At 36.2% G+C, this 16,312-nt stretch overlaps 1 pseudogene; it reads right to left on the reverse strand.

Annotated features, from left to right (window-relative positions):
* Positions 1–267: 267 nt before the first annotated feature.
* On the reverse strand, positions 268–2,140 carry LOC141516112 (cell division cycle protein 16 homolog pseudogene; annotated as a pseudogene).
* Between the last annotated feature and the right edge of the window lie 14,172 nt (positions 2,141–16,312).

Consider the following 16,312-nt stretch of genomic DNA (forward strand, 5'->3'; position numbering starts at 1 on the left):
AAGGGTCTCATTACAGTTTAAAAAACATAAGATGGTTTACCTTCTTTATTCCATAATGTGTAACATTTTTTAGAATCAGTAAAATTGTAAAACCATCTGTTGTGAAGGTGTGCTATCCAGTCTTTTAAGGCAGGCTTTAGTTCTCCACTGCTAGATGAAGAGATGTAGTTTAGATTCATATAAAAAAATAACAAATTCTTCAAACATGACAAGGATGTGACAAAATGCTAACAAAGGACAAAGTGAAATTTCGACCAGTGCTCTGGATCATGTACTATGGTCTGACATGAATGTTTCTAATATCATGCCACTTTCATTCATTTCAGTTTTGAAGGTTTCTTCCAATGAATCTGTGTTCTTCCGTGAATGATATGATGTTTCTAATGGTATAAACCCAGTTTCTTCTGGAGTCTGTCTTTCTATATCAAATTCCCTAAAATCCCATGGAGGTGAAATGATGTTTTTCAGTATCTTCATTGTATGTACATCAAAGTCATAATACCGCAATTTGTCTTTGATGTCTGTACACATATAAGCTTCAGAATCACCAATGTACATTTCAATGCAGTGCCCAAGCGTGGTAACTGAAAATGTATCATCTCTCCTAAGTCCAAGGGCCATGTGAAAATAATCAGCTGCACTTTCAAAGTTGTCCATTAGGCTATGTATGCAACCTATGGCAGAATAACTAGAAGCATTCTGGGGAATCAACACTAAAGCATGACGATGGTATTCTAGTGCCTCTTCATACTTTTTAAGTTTTCTGCATACATGGCCTAAGTTATTCAACAAAGGTTCCCATTTGTCAACTGTTACCTCATTTCTGATGACTTTAATTTTTTTTTTCTAATGCATCAAGAAACCAGTTTTCAGCTGTTTTCCAGTCTCCATTTTGAAATGCAATCACTCCAACCTCATGCATAACTAAAGAATCTTCAGGTGCAATACTTAAAGCTTGGATGAAATATCTTTCAGCCAACTTTTTGTTGTTGGTCAAACCATATTCCAATCCAATATACAGGAATCATAAGTGGCACCCTTTCATTATCTGTGCTGCTTTGAAATAAGCTGCCATTGCTTGGTCATGCTCACTCTCAACTGCAAATGAATGCCCATTTGCTATCCATGCTGGTACATAGGTTCTTTCAAGTGTTGTGGCTTTACTGAGATATCTTCTGGCATGTTCGTTTTTGTGTGCAACAATTAGATAATAACATCCTACTGCAAACCAAGATACAGGATTACTAGGGTATAAATCCACCAATTTATGAGAGAGATAGAAAAGCTCATTCACTTTATTCAGTTACACAACAGTCCTTATGTGCACAGGTAAACAATTTGCATGGAAAGGATCTTTTTCCATTACTACTGAAATCGGCTTGTAGTATATTTTGAAATCACAGTTATAATATAATGTCGTTATGCCAAAGATACTACCACATCCAGATTATCCTGCAGACCATCTACAGATTCAGGAATGACAGTTTCACTAGCCTTATTATACTTTTTTAACTTATTCTCAAAAAGAAAATGAAGCAATTCTTGTTCTTCTGTGCATTGCTTGCCAAGAGGTAGAGATTCAAGTCGTTCTTTTGCTTCTTGTGCTGTCAGCATGTGGTGTAATGTTAAGAGATCAAATGCTTCAAAGCAGTAGACATCAAGCTTCAAGGCTTCTTTGTAGCTATAAGTTGCTAAGTTTCTATTATCTAGAGCATCACAGATAGATCTTTTCTCGCAAAAGGCAAATAGAAATCTTAATTGAAGATTGGGACATTTCCCAGTCATTAGAAGGTTATTTTCCCCACTTTCACGTTTCATATATTTTTTCAAATAATCATTTATTAATTGGTTCTTCCATATCAAGTATATCAAGAGCTTGTTGGTGTTCCTTTGCAGCATAATGACACCTAGCAGCAAGGTATCGGCATGCTTCTTATAACTTGTCTAGCTTACGTGAGCGAAGGGCATGTGCTGCTGTATGGTACTGAGCAGTCAGGTAAAGGCACTGTGCCAACCAATAAATGTCTTGTGGTTCCTCATAAGACAAAGAGGCTACTTTGTCTGCCCAAAATGGAGCACTTTGATATTGTTGTTGTTCAATGTACTGGCGGACCCGCTTATGCAGACACTCCAATTTCATCTTCTCGCGGGGAGTGGGCAGGTGCGTGCGCACCAGAGCAGCAGAGGTGGAGGGAGAGGCGGCAGAGGGAGAGGCGCTGGCCTGTGGGCTCCGCGTGGCCAGGGGGCGGGTTGGGGCGGGGAGGTAAGGACAAGGTCCGCGGTGGGGGAGGGCACAGCCCGCCACCTCAGCCTCCCTTTCGCCACCGGGGGGACCGACCTACCTCCTCGGGGACCCGCAGCTCCCCCTCCCCCCGGCCCCCGAACGCGCCGGTGCTCCCGCCGTTTAAGGAGATTTGTTGATGTTTTCTTGCCATCTTTTTCAAGTTCAGATAGTGTAATGTGTATTAAAATCAATAACATTATATGTACAAAGTACTTTAATATGGATGAAATTCATTATGATTATTTTCCCTACACAAAGATATTGTTTTAAGGAGAAAGGTGAATTGGTAGGCTAAAATTAAGCAATGGCAAAATATGTGGTTTACGTTTAATCTTTGCTCATTGCTTCTTTTAAGTTAATTAAAAAAAATTCTTTAGATCATTGTTAAATAAAATTGGCGTATTTTAAAAGTTGAGATAACTAATATCACAGTGTACAAGAAATACATCAAAGAAAATCCTAACTAATATTATATCTTGACTATACAACTAGTTCTTTGACTATAAAACAGAAAATATGAGAGGAAACTTTGAAGATCAATTTAAAATCATTTTTGAAACACAGAAATTTAGAGAGCAAAACAAGTAAACAAAAAACTTTGAAATAGTTTTCTTTCCTTTTTTTCCTATGCTAAAGACCTTTCATCTCTGCAATAATGACAAACTAGCTTTCCTACATAAATAGCAATTCACAGATTCCTCTAGTTTTTAATTAATGCAAAGGTTATGCACCTGGCATTTATTTATTTATTTTCCTTCTTGGCATAAATGAGTAATTTGGAAGAGTGTGTGGTGTTCTTTTTTCCCATCTTATTACTAGAATCATATTTAATATTTCTTGAACTCTTTGGCAAATTCTCCACATGGGAAAGTGGATTGTTCTGGAATCTATGTTTGTTAGGACAGATAATAACCATTTCATGAATGTGCTATAACATTTACATAATAATCAAGATTTATTAAAAACTGCTCCACTGAACACCATTGTAAAGAATTTATGAACTGTAAAACTGCTATAAAGGTCACTTGAGATGCAAAAGTTTAATTTGGAATATCATGTTGTAGTAAAAAACAGCAAAACTCAATTATTGTTTAAACAAATGGTTTCAGGATATTTGTCTCAAATTCTGATGTTTATGAAATTCTTGAGGAGGTGGAGTGAAAATTTTATCAAGGACTATGCTATTTTTTCTCAGATTTATTTTTCTCAGATTTATTTTTTTGTCAGTCCTAAACTCATCCCATATAACAGAAGGCAGGGGATACACATGCACACACACACACACACACACACACACACACACACACACACACACTCATACTCAAATAGAGCTGAACAGAAGGTTTGATCTTCAGATACAGGACTCAGGTGAAGCATGGAGATTGGAGGAGAGGGGGGAAATATGAGGGACTTAATGAGGATGAACTGCATGTAGACACACAGTCACATCACATTACATCACATACATTTATATGGGCTGTGTGTATATTCATGTGTGTATGCACACATAACAAATAGCACTTGTGAAATTAACTGCTTTTAAAGTGTTTGTATGGCATTAATGTCAACACAGATATCAATTTTTGACATTTCTTGCTTTTTCACATTTACTAATCCAAAGAGAAATAGCATTATATAGCTATGAAGACACACAAACAATAGCTTCTACAACTTAATATCTAAATATTAACATTTGGAATTATTTCTCTAATCTGGAGGTGTAGAAAATAAAGCATTATTTTAAGAACTATTAACTAATATATAATCAAATCCATTTATCTAATTTTCTAAAAAGGAAAAATCATATCAAGTAGAAGTCAGAAAGAACTTATTGTCAGTACCCTAGTCAGGGAAAGCAGTGAAACCCAGAATAATAAATGTTCGATATTACAACAATAAGACAGCAAGAAGCTGACTGGGACTGAGAAGCGTAATATTGTTTTATAGCAATACAGACAACATGCCTTTAAGGAATTCAAGGAAGCAAAATAATATAGTTTACTGAAACTTGTGATAAACATTAGAAACAATTATGGATCCCTTTTAACAAGAAGTTATTTTCTGAAAGACAAACAGACCCAGATGAGGCTACAGGCATAGATGCATCTAGCTATTTGAGCCTAATCAGTAGAAAAACTCCTGAGTGGGAAGAAGTGGGAAGGGAATTTAGTTGTTATTGAACTAGATCTCCTAATCTATTTTGCAGACCCACTTGGCAATCTGATGAAAGGTGTCAATCATTTATTAGAATATTTCTATGCATAAATGTGTAGCATATCAAAAGAAAGCAAATATATTGAAATAAAATTATTGTAATGTTAAGTTTTAAGTTAATGTAACTACTGACATCTATGCATAAAGTTCATATTAGATCATGAACCCAAGCATAAGAATCTAGGATTTAAAAATTCCCAGTGTTCATGATCTGGAAGTTCTCTGTTTTAAATAACTATTATTGTTAATTTGGTTCTATAATTAGTTATTTTCTGAATGGATGCATGATTTACAATTTTGAGTTTTTTTCAATGAAGGGCCTTCTGCCTATGTGTGTATGCATGTGCATGTGCATGTGTGTGTGCACATGCATGTTTTGTGTGTGTGTTTGAATGACAGCTTCTTACAGGCCGATCCAGAGTTCAGCTACATATGTCTACTTCATCATGATTCACTTTGATCATTTCAGTATCACTTACCAAAGCACACTGGAGAAATACAACCAGGAGAGCCAAGTTTATATGACTGCTTTTTCTTTTTCCTGATTATTTGAGCACTGTGATTTTGCTAGGTTATACTAATGGTCAAAATGGTCAGGTACTGCAACTTGATATAACTGCCTTGATAAAACCCCTGTGAAAAAGTTGCTGAAAATCTGATATTATACCTTTCTAAGACTCTCATAATAACTCTCAAAATACCTCAATGATAGTTTGAATCCTGAGACATGAAACACATATTGAGTTATGAAAAGGTACCGGGGGGCGGAGTCAAGATGGTGACAAGAAGGGATCAAGTCTTAGGAGCTCTCTGATAAAAATTCATCAGCTAAGGACTCTAAACTTTCGAGAGACAGAAGCCAAAAAGGGACCCAGTGAGGCAGTTCTCCTACTCAAGGTAACCAGGAAAAGAGCAGAAAGGCTCTGCTCCCCGGGATTGGAGAGGCGGCACGCCAGAGGGCTGGCCTGCCAGAGCCAAAGAACCTCAGCCTCCTGGAGGCAGCCCCAGGGCTCTGGAGGTCTCAGCTCACAGCAGTGGGGGAGTCTCCTGAGCTGCACCCCGAGGAGCACCGGGCACAAAGTGGGAGAACAGCGGGGGACATCTGCCAGAGCGAGAACGTGGTGCCCATCCCTCAGGGCACACAGCTAGCAGCATCTGCTTTCCACAGCCCTGATCCAAGAAACAGAACAACTGGGAAAAGAAAGGAGAGAGATGCAGAAAAAACATAAAAATGAAGTCAGCAGCTTAGTCAAGGAAATCCAAAAAAAATGCTGAAGAAAATAGCATGCTAAAAACCAGCTTAGGTCAAATGGATAGAACAGTTCAAAAGAGTTATTGAGGAGAAGAATGCTTTAAAAAGCAAAATTGGCCAGATGGAAAAAGAGATAAGAAAACTCTCTGAGGAGAACAAATCCTTCAGACAAAGAATAGAATTCAGGGAGATTGATGAATTTAACAGAAATCAGGAATCCATACTTCAAAAACCAAAACAATGAAAAATTAGAAGAAAATGTGAAATATCTCATTGAAAAAACAACTGATATGGAGAAGAGACTTAGGAAAGATAATTTGAAAATTATTGGAATACCTGAAAGTCATGATCAGGAAAAGAGCCTTGACATCATTTTCAAAGAATTACTACAGGAAAATTGCCCTGATATTCTAGAAGCAGAGGACAAAGTAGAAATGGAGAGGAGAGAATCCACCGATCCCCCCAAGAAAGAGATCCCAAAAAACCAACCCTTAGGAATATTATAGCCAAGTTCCAGAACTCCAAAGTCAAAGAGAAAATATTACAAGCAGCCAGAAGGACACAGTTCAAATATCGTGGAGCTGCAGTCAGGATCACACAGGACTTAGCAGCAGCTTCATTGGAAGCTCATAGGGCTTGGAATACAATATACCGGAAGGCAAAAGAGCTTAGAATGCAGCCAAGAATGAACTACCCAGCAAGGCTGAATGTCCTCTTCCAGGGAAACAGATGGACTTTCAATGAACCAGGGGAATTTCCAAGGTTCCTTTTGGAATGGCCAGAGCTGAACAGAAGGTTTGATCTTCAGATACAGGACTCAGGTGAAGCATGGAGATTGGAGGAGAGGGGGGAAATATGAGGGACTTAATGAGGATGAACTGCATGTATTCCTGCATAGAAAAATGACACTGATAATACTCATATTAACCTTCTCAGTTAATAGAGCAGGTAAAGAGAGCTTTTATAGTTGAAGCACAGGAGAAAGCTGAATTTGAAGATAAAATATTGTGTAAAAATGGAGTCAATAGGAAAAAAGGGAAATGGAATGGGAGAAAGAAAGAGGAGAGGGGGAATAGTCTAAGATATTTCATGTAAGATTTTTTTTATTACAATGAGCTATTGCAATGATATGGAAGGGGGAGGCAAGGGGGAATGAGGGACACTTTGCTCTCATCAGAGATGGCTAGGAGAGGAAACAGCAAATATACTAAATGGGGTATAGACATCTGGAGTAAGAAGGAGGGGGGAGCAGGGGGAAGGGGTGGGGATGTTAATAAAGGAGGAGAGGATGGACCATGGGGGGAGAGTGGTCAGATATAACACATTTTCTTTCTTACTTCTTGCAAGGGGCTGGGAATGGAAGGCCTGCCTAGGACCACAGGGCCAGGTGGATTCTGGGCCTAAGTGCTGGTATGGTGGCTCAGGGCTTCTTGGCCCCAGGACCAGGGATCTCTCTGCTGTGCCACTCAGGGACCATACAGCAGTGTCATAGTGAAAGGAGAGAGAAAATAGAGTACATGGTAGTGGAGAAATAAGAAAGGAGGGAGTTGCAATCAGCAATGGCAAGGGTGGAAAAATATGGAAATAACTTTTGTGATGGACTTATCATAAAGAATGAGATCCACCCATGACAGAGTTGTTGGTGTTGGAACAAAGACTCAAGCACATTTTTTGTTATGATTGTTTGGGGGAGTTTCCAGGGCAGGTGGGGCTGGATGGCCTGCCTGGGGCCACATGGCGGGGTGATCTTTGGGTGTCTGGGGCCAGATTTGGACCCAGGTGCTCCTGGCTCAAGGGCCAGTGCTCTGTCTGCCACCCAGCCACCCCTACTATTATTACTATTTTATTTTATTTTGGGTCTTTTTTCTTTCTTTTTTTTTTGGTTTTTGGGTGACAGTGGGGATCAGTTGGCTTGCATGTCACACGGCTGGGTGATTGTTGGTTTTACAAGGCTGGATGTGGACTCGGGTGCTCATGGCTCAAGGGCTGTTGCTTCGTCCATTGCTCCACCTGGCCATACCTACAATTATTACTATTATTTTTTTATTTTAATTTTTATCTCTCCCCTTTACTTTTTTTGCCCAAACAAGTCTATCTATATTCATGGGGGAGGAGGGGTATCTTGTTTACTTGTAAACAAGAATATTTTATTAATGTAAAAAAAATTTGTACAAAATGAGAATAAAAAAATAAATAAATTTAAAAGAAAAAAAAAAGAAAAGAAAATGTACCAGGATATAATAAAACAGGATTGATTTGTAAATGACTTTTCAATATTAGACTCTTTGAAGGGTAGTCAAAAGACTTTCAGCCAATTTCCATTATTTGACATTGTATGTTAACCATTTTATGTTTTTGTTAAAAATTACAAGTTATTGCTGGACCAAATGGTATGTACATTTTTGAGGCCCTTTGGGCATAATCCCAAATTGTTCTCCAGAAATGTTGGATGAGTTCACAGTTCCACCAACAATGTACTGTCTGAGATTTCCTGCATTTCATCCAACATAGATCCTATCTGATCATATTGGCTAGTCTGAGAGGTGTGAGGTGGTATCTCAGAGCTGCTTGAATTTGCATTTCTCTAATAAGTAATGATTTGGAGCAATTTTTCATATGACTATGGGTTGCTTTGATTTCCCTAGCTGTAAATTGCCTTTGCATATCCTTTGACAATTTGTCAATTGGGGAATCGCTTGTTTTTTTGAAAATTTGATTCAGTTCTCTGTATAATTTAGAAATGAATCATTTGTCAGAAATACTAGTTGCAAAAATTGTTTCCCAAGCTATTACATTTCTTTTGATCTTGGTTACAGTGGTTTTGTCTGTCGAAAAGCATTTTAATTTAATTTAGTAAAAATTATCTAGTTTGTTTTGAATGTTTTTCCTCTATCTCTTCCTTGGTAATAAACTGTTTCCCTTTGCATATATCTGACAGGGAAACTACTCCTTGATCTTCTAGTTAGCTCATAATATTGTCTATCTTGGTATAGGGTGTGAGGTGTTAGTCTAATCTAAGTTTCTTCTATTACTTCCAATTTTCCCAACAATTTTTTATCAAAGAGTTTTTATCCCAATAGCTGGACTCTTTGGGTTTATCAAACAGCAGATTACTATAATCATTTCCTGCTCTTGCACCTAGTCTATTCTACTGATATAAGACTCTATTTCTTAGCCAATATTAGACAGTTTTGGGGACTGATGCTTAATAATATAATGTAAGATCTGGTAACGCTAAGCCTCCATCTTTTGCAGTTTTTTTCATTACATACCTGGAAATTCTTGACTTTTTATTTCTCCACATAAATTAACTTACAACTTTTCCTAACTCATTGACATAATGTTTTGGAATTTTGACATAGGGTGCTAAACAAGTAGTTTAGTTTTGGTAGAACTATCATTTTTATTATATTAACCCGACCTATCCATGCACAGTTGATATTTCCGCAGGTATTTACATCTGATTTTATTTGCATGAGAAGAGTTTTGTAATTGTTTTCAAAAAGTTTTTGAGTCTTCCTTGGCAGGTTGACTCCTAGGTATTTTATTTTGCCTGAGGCTACTTTGAATGTGAGTTCACTTTCTAGCTCTTTCTGCTGTATCTTTCTAGTCATATATAGAAAAGTTGCAGATTTTTGAAGGTTTTATATCCTGCTACTTTGAAAAACTTGCTAATTATTTCTGGTAGTTTTTTAGATGAGCTTTTGGGATTATCTAGGTATACCCTCATGTCATATGCAAAGAGTGAGCGTTTTGTTTCCTCCTTCCCTATTCTAATTCATTCAATTTCTTTTTCTTCTCTTATTGCTGAGGATAACATTTCTAATATGATATAAAATAACAGTGGTGATAATGGGTATCCTTGTTTCACCCTTGATTTTATTGGAAATTCAACAAGCCTATCTGTGTTGCACATAATGCTTCTTGATGGCTTCAGATAGATCCTGCTTATTATGCTAAGCAACAAACCATTTATTCCTACAGTCTTGTAATTTTATTAGTAATAGGTGCTGTATTTTGTGAAAAGTTTTTTCAGGCTATTGATATGATCATATGATTTCTGATAGGTATGTTATTGATATAAATAATTATACTAATAGTTTTCCTAATATTCAACCAACCTTGCATTCCTGGGATAAATCCTACTTGATCATAATGTATTATCCTAGTGATAACTTGTTGTAATCATTTTGATAAGATTTTATTTAAGATTTTTGCATCTATATACATCAGGGAGATAGGTCTACAATTTTCTTTCATTGTTTTAACTCTTCCTGGTTTAGATATCAGCATTAAATTTGTGTCATAGAAAGAGGTAGACAGAGTTCCGTCTTCACCTATTCTTCCAAAGAGTTTATATAGAATCAGAGGCAATTGTTTCTTAAATGTTTGATAGAATTAACTTGTGAATCCATCTGGCCCTGGAGATTTTTTTCATAGGGAGTTCAATAATGGCTGGTTCTTTAAGTTTTTTTCATTCCTCTTCATTTAATCTGGGCAACTTATATTTTTGTAAATATTCATCCATTTCACTTACATTGTCAAAATTATTGGCATAGATTTGGGCAAAATAATTCTGAATTATTACTATAATTTCTTGCTCATTGTTCGTAAGCACAACTTTTTCAATTATGATACTACCAATTTGGTTTTCTTCTTCCTTTTTCTTAATCAAATTGAGCAGAGGTCTATCAATTTTATTGTTTTTTTCATAAAATCAGCTCTTGGTGTATTTATTAGTTCAATAGTTTTCTTGCTTTCCATTTTATTAATTTCTCCTTTAATTTTTAGAATTTTTAATTTGGAATTTAATTGGTGTGGTTTTAATTTGTTCTTTCCACAATTGTTTTAGTTGCATTGTTAGTTTATTGATTTCTTCTTTCTCTAATTTAATCATGTAACCATTTAAAGCTATAATATATCCCCTAACAGTCACCATGAGTGTATCCCATAAGTTTTGGGGTGTTGTATCATTATTGTTATGATCAAGGATCAATAATCAATTCTTTCTATAATTTGTTGCTTGATTCACTCATTCTTTAAAGTGAGGTTATTTTCCAAGTAGTTCTAGGTTTATATCTCCATGATCCAGTATTGCATATTATATGTATTACATTATGATCTGAGAAAGATGTATTCATAATTTCTGCCTTTCTGCAACTGTTCATTAGGTTTTTATGTCCTTGTACATTGTCAAATTTTGTGTAAGTGCCTGGTACTTCAGAAAAAAAGTATATTCCTTTATTTGATCATTCAATTTCCTCCATAGGTTTATTATAACTAGGTTTTCCAAAAATCTATTTACCTCCTTAACTTCCTTCTTGTTTATTTTATATTTCAATTTATCTGAATCTGAGAGTGGGAGGTTGAGGTCTCCCACTAGTAGAGTTTTGCTGTCTTTGTCATTCTGTAGGTCTTTCAACTTCTCCTCTAAGAATGTGGATGCTGTCCCATTGGGTGCATACATATTTAGTATTGAAATTACTTTATTTTCTATGGTACCTTTTGGGAGGATATAGTTTCTTTCCTTATCTATTTTTAATGCTATCTATTTTTGCAACCGCTTTGTCTGAGATAAGGATTGCTACCCCTGCTTTTTTCACTTCAGCTGAAGCAAAATACATTTTTCTCCATCTTTTTACCTTTATTCTATGTCTCTCTTTGCTTCAAATGAGTTTTTGTAAGCAGCATATTGAAGGATTCTGGTTTTTAATCTACTCTGCTATTCACTTACATTTTAAGAAAGAGTTCATCCCATTCACATTCAAAGTTATAATTACTAACACTTTTTTGCCCTCCATGCTATCTTCAGTTTGTCTGTATTTTTCCCTTTTTCCCTTTATCCATTCTCCTCAGTGTTTTGTTTCTGTATACTGCCACCTTCAGTGTGTTTGCCCTCTTAAATAGACCACCCCTCCACTTTTAATGCTTGAAAAGTAAGATAAGTATCTAAACTTGATTAATTGTGTCTAAGTTACATTTAAGCCAAGGCTGATGAGATGAAGATTTAGGTCATTCTCATCTACTCCCTTCTTCCCCTCTTATTGCAATTCATCCTTTCTGCCTCTTGATGAAATAAGGTTTACCCCCATTCAATCTCCTCCATCCTTCCTTCTCTTTATTGTCCCCCTTTTTAAGTAGGTATTGTTTTTAAATCATTCTATCTGAGGGTCCATCACTTCTGGCTATGTATATTCTCTCTAATGGAGTTACAATTCTCAAGAGTTATGAGACTCTTTCTCCCAAGTGAGTGTATAGCCAATTTCATCTTATTGTATAGAAGTTTTTTACCTTTTCATGTGTCTCTTGAACTTCCTGTTTGATGTCCAAATTTTCTATTTAACTCTCATCTTTTCATCATGTAGTCTTGGACATCTCCCATTTTATTAAAGGTCCATCTTTTTCCCTGGAATAGAAGGCTCAGCTTTGCTGGGTAGTGGATTCTTATCTGCATTCCAAAATCCCTTTCTCTTCAGAATATCTCATCCCAAGCCTTTGATTACCTTAATGTTGCTGTATTCAGGTCCTGCATAATCCTTACTGTGGCTCCTTGCTATTTAAATCTTTTCGTTCTGGCTGCTTGTGAGATTTTTTTTTTCTTTTCTCTGATAGTCCTGGAATTTGGCCACAACATTTCTTTGTATTTTCATTTAAGATCACTTTCTGAAGGGAACTACTTTCAATAACTATCTTGCCCTCTGGCTCCATGATATCAGGAAAATTTTCTATCACTAAATCCTGTAATATTACATTCAGGCCTCTTTTCTCTTCAATGTTTTCCAGAAGGCCAATAATTTTCAAATTCTCCCTTCTCAATCAGTTCTCAAGGTCAGTGGTTTTGCTGGTCAGGTATTTTACATTGTTTTCTATTTTTATGATATTTTTGGTTTTGTTTAACACTATCTTTTTGTCTCATGAGTTCATTAGTTTCTGCCAATTCAATTCTTTTTTTAAGAGAACAATATTTTTCTTCATTTATCTTTTGCAACTCTTTTTCCAGTTGGTCCATTCTATTTTGTGAGGACTTTTCTATTTGCCCAAAAGTAGTTTTGAAGAAATCATTTCCTTTTTGTATTTGCCCAATTGAGGATTTGAGAGAATCACTTCCTTTCTGCATTTTTCCAATTGAGGATTTGGGAAAATCATTTTCTTTTTGCAATTGCCCAATTGACGATCTGAGAGAGTTATTATCATTTTATATTTATCCAATTGCATTTTCCAAGGATTTGTTTTCCTGTTGCATGATGCTAATTTTCTCTTGCAAGTATCAATTTTCTCTTCAGTTTCTTTTCTCAATTTTTCCAATTGATTTTTAAACTCCTTCCTGGTTTCCTCAAGGAAGTCTTTCTGGGTTGGAGACCAATTTATATTCTTCTCAGCAGTGCTAGATCTCTCTGGGTTACAATCTGTCTCTTCTAAATATTTCTCCATGCCCCCTTTTCTCTTGCCTTTTGCCATCCTGTGTTGGGGGGCAGCTGGCTCTCAGAGCTTTGCTTTTGAAGATCCTAGAGGCTTTGTTCACTTGGCTAAGCAATTCCAAGGGCAAGTCAGTAGGGAGTGCTGTTGCTTTCTCTGGAGTGAGGTCCTCAGCACCAGGGTCTGAGTTGACCATGAACACCGGGCTGGGCCCTGGGGGCAGAGAGTAAATCTCTTTCTGTTGAGTGAACTCTGTTGCCCTGATGGGGTGGTGGTGGTTGGGGGGGGTTATTATTTGTTCTGGGCAAAGGGATCTGTTGAAAGTATGGAGCTCAGGTCTCTGGCTCAGCTGGTTGTTCTCTAGTCATGCTCTAAGCCTCTGTGCTGGAACTTACCCTCCTGTAGCTCCTCCTATCCCCCAGCCAAAGATTCCATAGCTAAAGTTGGATCTTGTACCACTCACTCACTGAAGTTTCTATGACTGAGGTTGACATTCTGGTTTCCCCCAACTGCCATCCTCTGATCTCATCTCCTGGTTCCACCCTGGTCCCCTGAGATAGATTTCTTGGTATGTGTTCTTCTCCTAGCTTCTCTTTCTGTTTTTTTTTATTTAATTTCTGTCTAGAGGTTTCTCTCATGTTATTTCTGAGTGGAAAGAGAGAACACCTATCACAGTGCCTGTCTTCTCCCCACCATCTTGGATGGAAGTGTTTATTTATGTTTATATACTTGGCAATTACAACATGTGCTGGCATGTGCATGCACACATCTATATTTAAATACATATTTATAATTTGTACATAAGCATATATAAGATACCTAGATCGTACATATATTTCAGAGATATGATCTTTCATTTAAATTATACTAAGAAAACCTCATTTTTAAGTTTATTCTGAGTGTTAGATGTAGAAACTGGAAGAGTCTGCATCGTGACCAATCTTATGAATTTAGAGTTTTTTGGTATGGGCTCAGAAACAAAGTGTCTCTCTCTCTCTCTCTCTCTCTCTCTCTCTCTCTCTCTCTCCCCCATCTATCCACCAAAGAACTAGTATTTATTATGTACTGAGAGGCTCAACAAAGGGCCATGTCTGTGAACTCAAATTTAGATATAGAAAATATAATTATATATATGTATATATATATATATATATGTTTAGCAAATATAATTATATAGAGAATAAATACAAAAAATAAACCTTCCTTCAACTATGTATGATTTTCTCTTCATAGATAAATATTGGTATATTCCTATGTGTCTATATACACAGCATTGAACAAGATAATAAATCTGAAAATATCTTTGCTTTTTATACATAAGCACATATACATACACACACGTGTGTACACACACATTGTATTTGTGATATGTAATGTTAGGCAATGAAAGGAAAATTTTATTTGCTTTAATTCTTTATGTAATTAGATTTGTACAAAGTATCTCACCCATAGAAATAATGTTCCTTATGGAGAAAGGAGATACAAAGATTTCTGGGATGAATCCAAAATGCCAGCATGAAGTTAATATGTTCCCTGAGCTTTTCCCTACACATTGTTGAATGAAACCTCTACACAGATAACAGCAAAAAAAAGAAAAGACAAAAATAACTTCAACGGTAGGCCTCACAGAGAATCTTCAGTAAAGGTCTGTCTATTTGCAGGTTGGAAGTAAGTGGGAAGGGAAAGTAAATCCCAGCTAGGTGGGAGGACAGGAAAGTCAGTGGGACATTTTTAGTCATGGTGAAGCCTAGGTCCCAGCAACTCATCAACAGCACAGGTCCTGGTAACTAGAAAGCAAGTGAACAAGGAAGAACCCAATCCCAAATAAAATCTGCACCTTGGGAACCCTTGCCAAAAAGACAGGGAAGTGTTGGGAATAATCACTCATAGCCAGAGAGTGAATATAAAGGAGGAAACAAACCTCTTCAATAGCATAGGAAACATCTTACCCAGTGGTAAGTGCAGGATCAAATTGCAGACCCAGCACAAAAAGTTGGGGTCTAGACTTCAAACAATCAAAATGATCAAAAAATGAAATGCCCAATAACCACAGAAAGCTACTATGCACATAGAGATTATAAACATGGCACTAAAATAGAAAAAAAAATAGTGAAAAATTGCCTATAAGTAACTTGTGAAAGGAGTCCATGAATTGACATCAAAACCAAAACCTCATAGAAGAATTTGAAAAAGAATTTAAAAACCATAGAAGAGAGGAAGAAGAAAAATGGAAAAAATAAATTACAGCCATGAAAGAGAATTATGAAAAATTGACCAAAGAAATCAACTCCTTTAAAACGAAGAACAGACAACTGGCAAATGAATGCAGTTCATCAAAAAATAATATTGACTTAATGGAAAAGAATTGCAACACATCTAAATGCCAAATAGAACAACTGGAAAGGGAATACAACTCAGCTGAAAGTAAAATTAGCCAACCAGAAAAGGAAACAAAAACTAACTTAAGAATATGAAATCCCAAAAATTAGAATTGGAAAAATAGAAACCAATGAATCTATGAGACACCAAGATTCCATCAAAGTCAAAAGGTTGGAAAAAATTTGAATAAGTACCTTCTAGGTCCAAATAATTTGGAAAATAGAACTAGGAGAGATAATTTATGAAATATTGGTTGACTAGATAATTTAGATAAAAATGACAGCCCTTTTCTCTAGAAATTGGTAGAGAAAACTGTCCAAATCTAGTAAATCAGGAAGTGAATATAATTTCCGAAGAATACAGAGAAATCCTCCAGAAAGAAACCCCAGAATAAAAACAAATTTCAGAATTTTAAGCACTTAGAAAGAAGTAATTTATATACAAAGGAAGCACAATCAGAATTACACAGAACTTTTTAGCTTCAGTAATAAATTGGAGGGTTTGGAATATGGTATTCTGGAGGGCAAAGGACTTGGAACCAAAAATCTAGTACCCTGCAAAATTCAGCACATTTCTGTTAGATAAAAAAACGATGTTAAATGACATAGAGGGCTTCCAAACTTTGCTGATCAAAAGATCAGAACTGAAAAGAGAATTCAATCTTCAAATACAAGAATCAAGAGAAGCAGAAAAAGAAACAGAAAAGGGGAAAAGTCATGGTTATTCAAGATAACACTTATAATCTTGAGAATTGTATTTCTCTTTGG

Source organism: Macrotis lagotis, chromosome 3 (assembly GCF_037893015.1).
Source record: "Macrotis lagotis isolate mMagLag1 chromosome 3, bilby.v1.9.chrom.fasta, whole genome shotgun sequence".
Classification (NCBI taxonomy): Eukaryota; Metazoa; Chordata; class Mammalia; order Peramelemorphia; family Peramelidae; genus Macrotis; species Macrotis lagotis.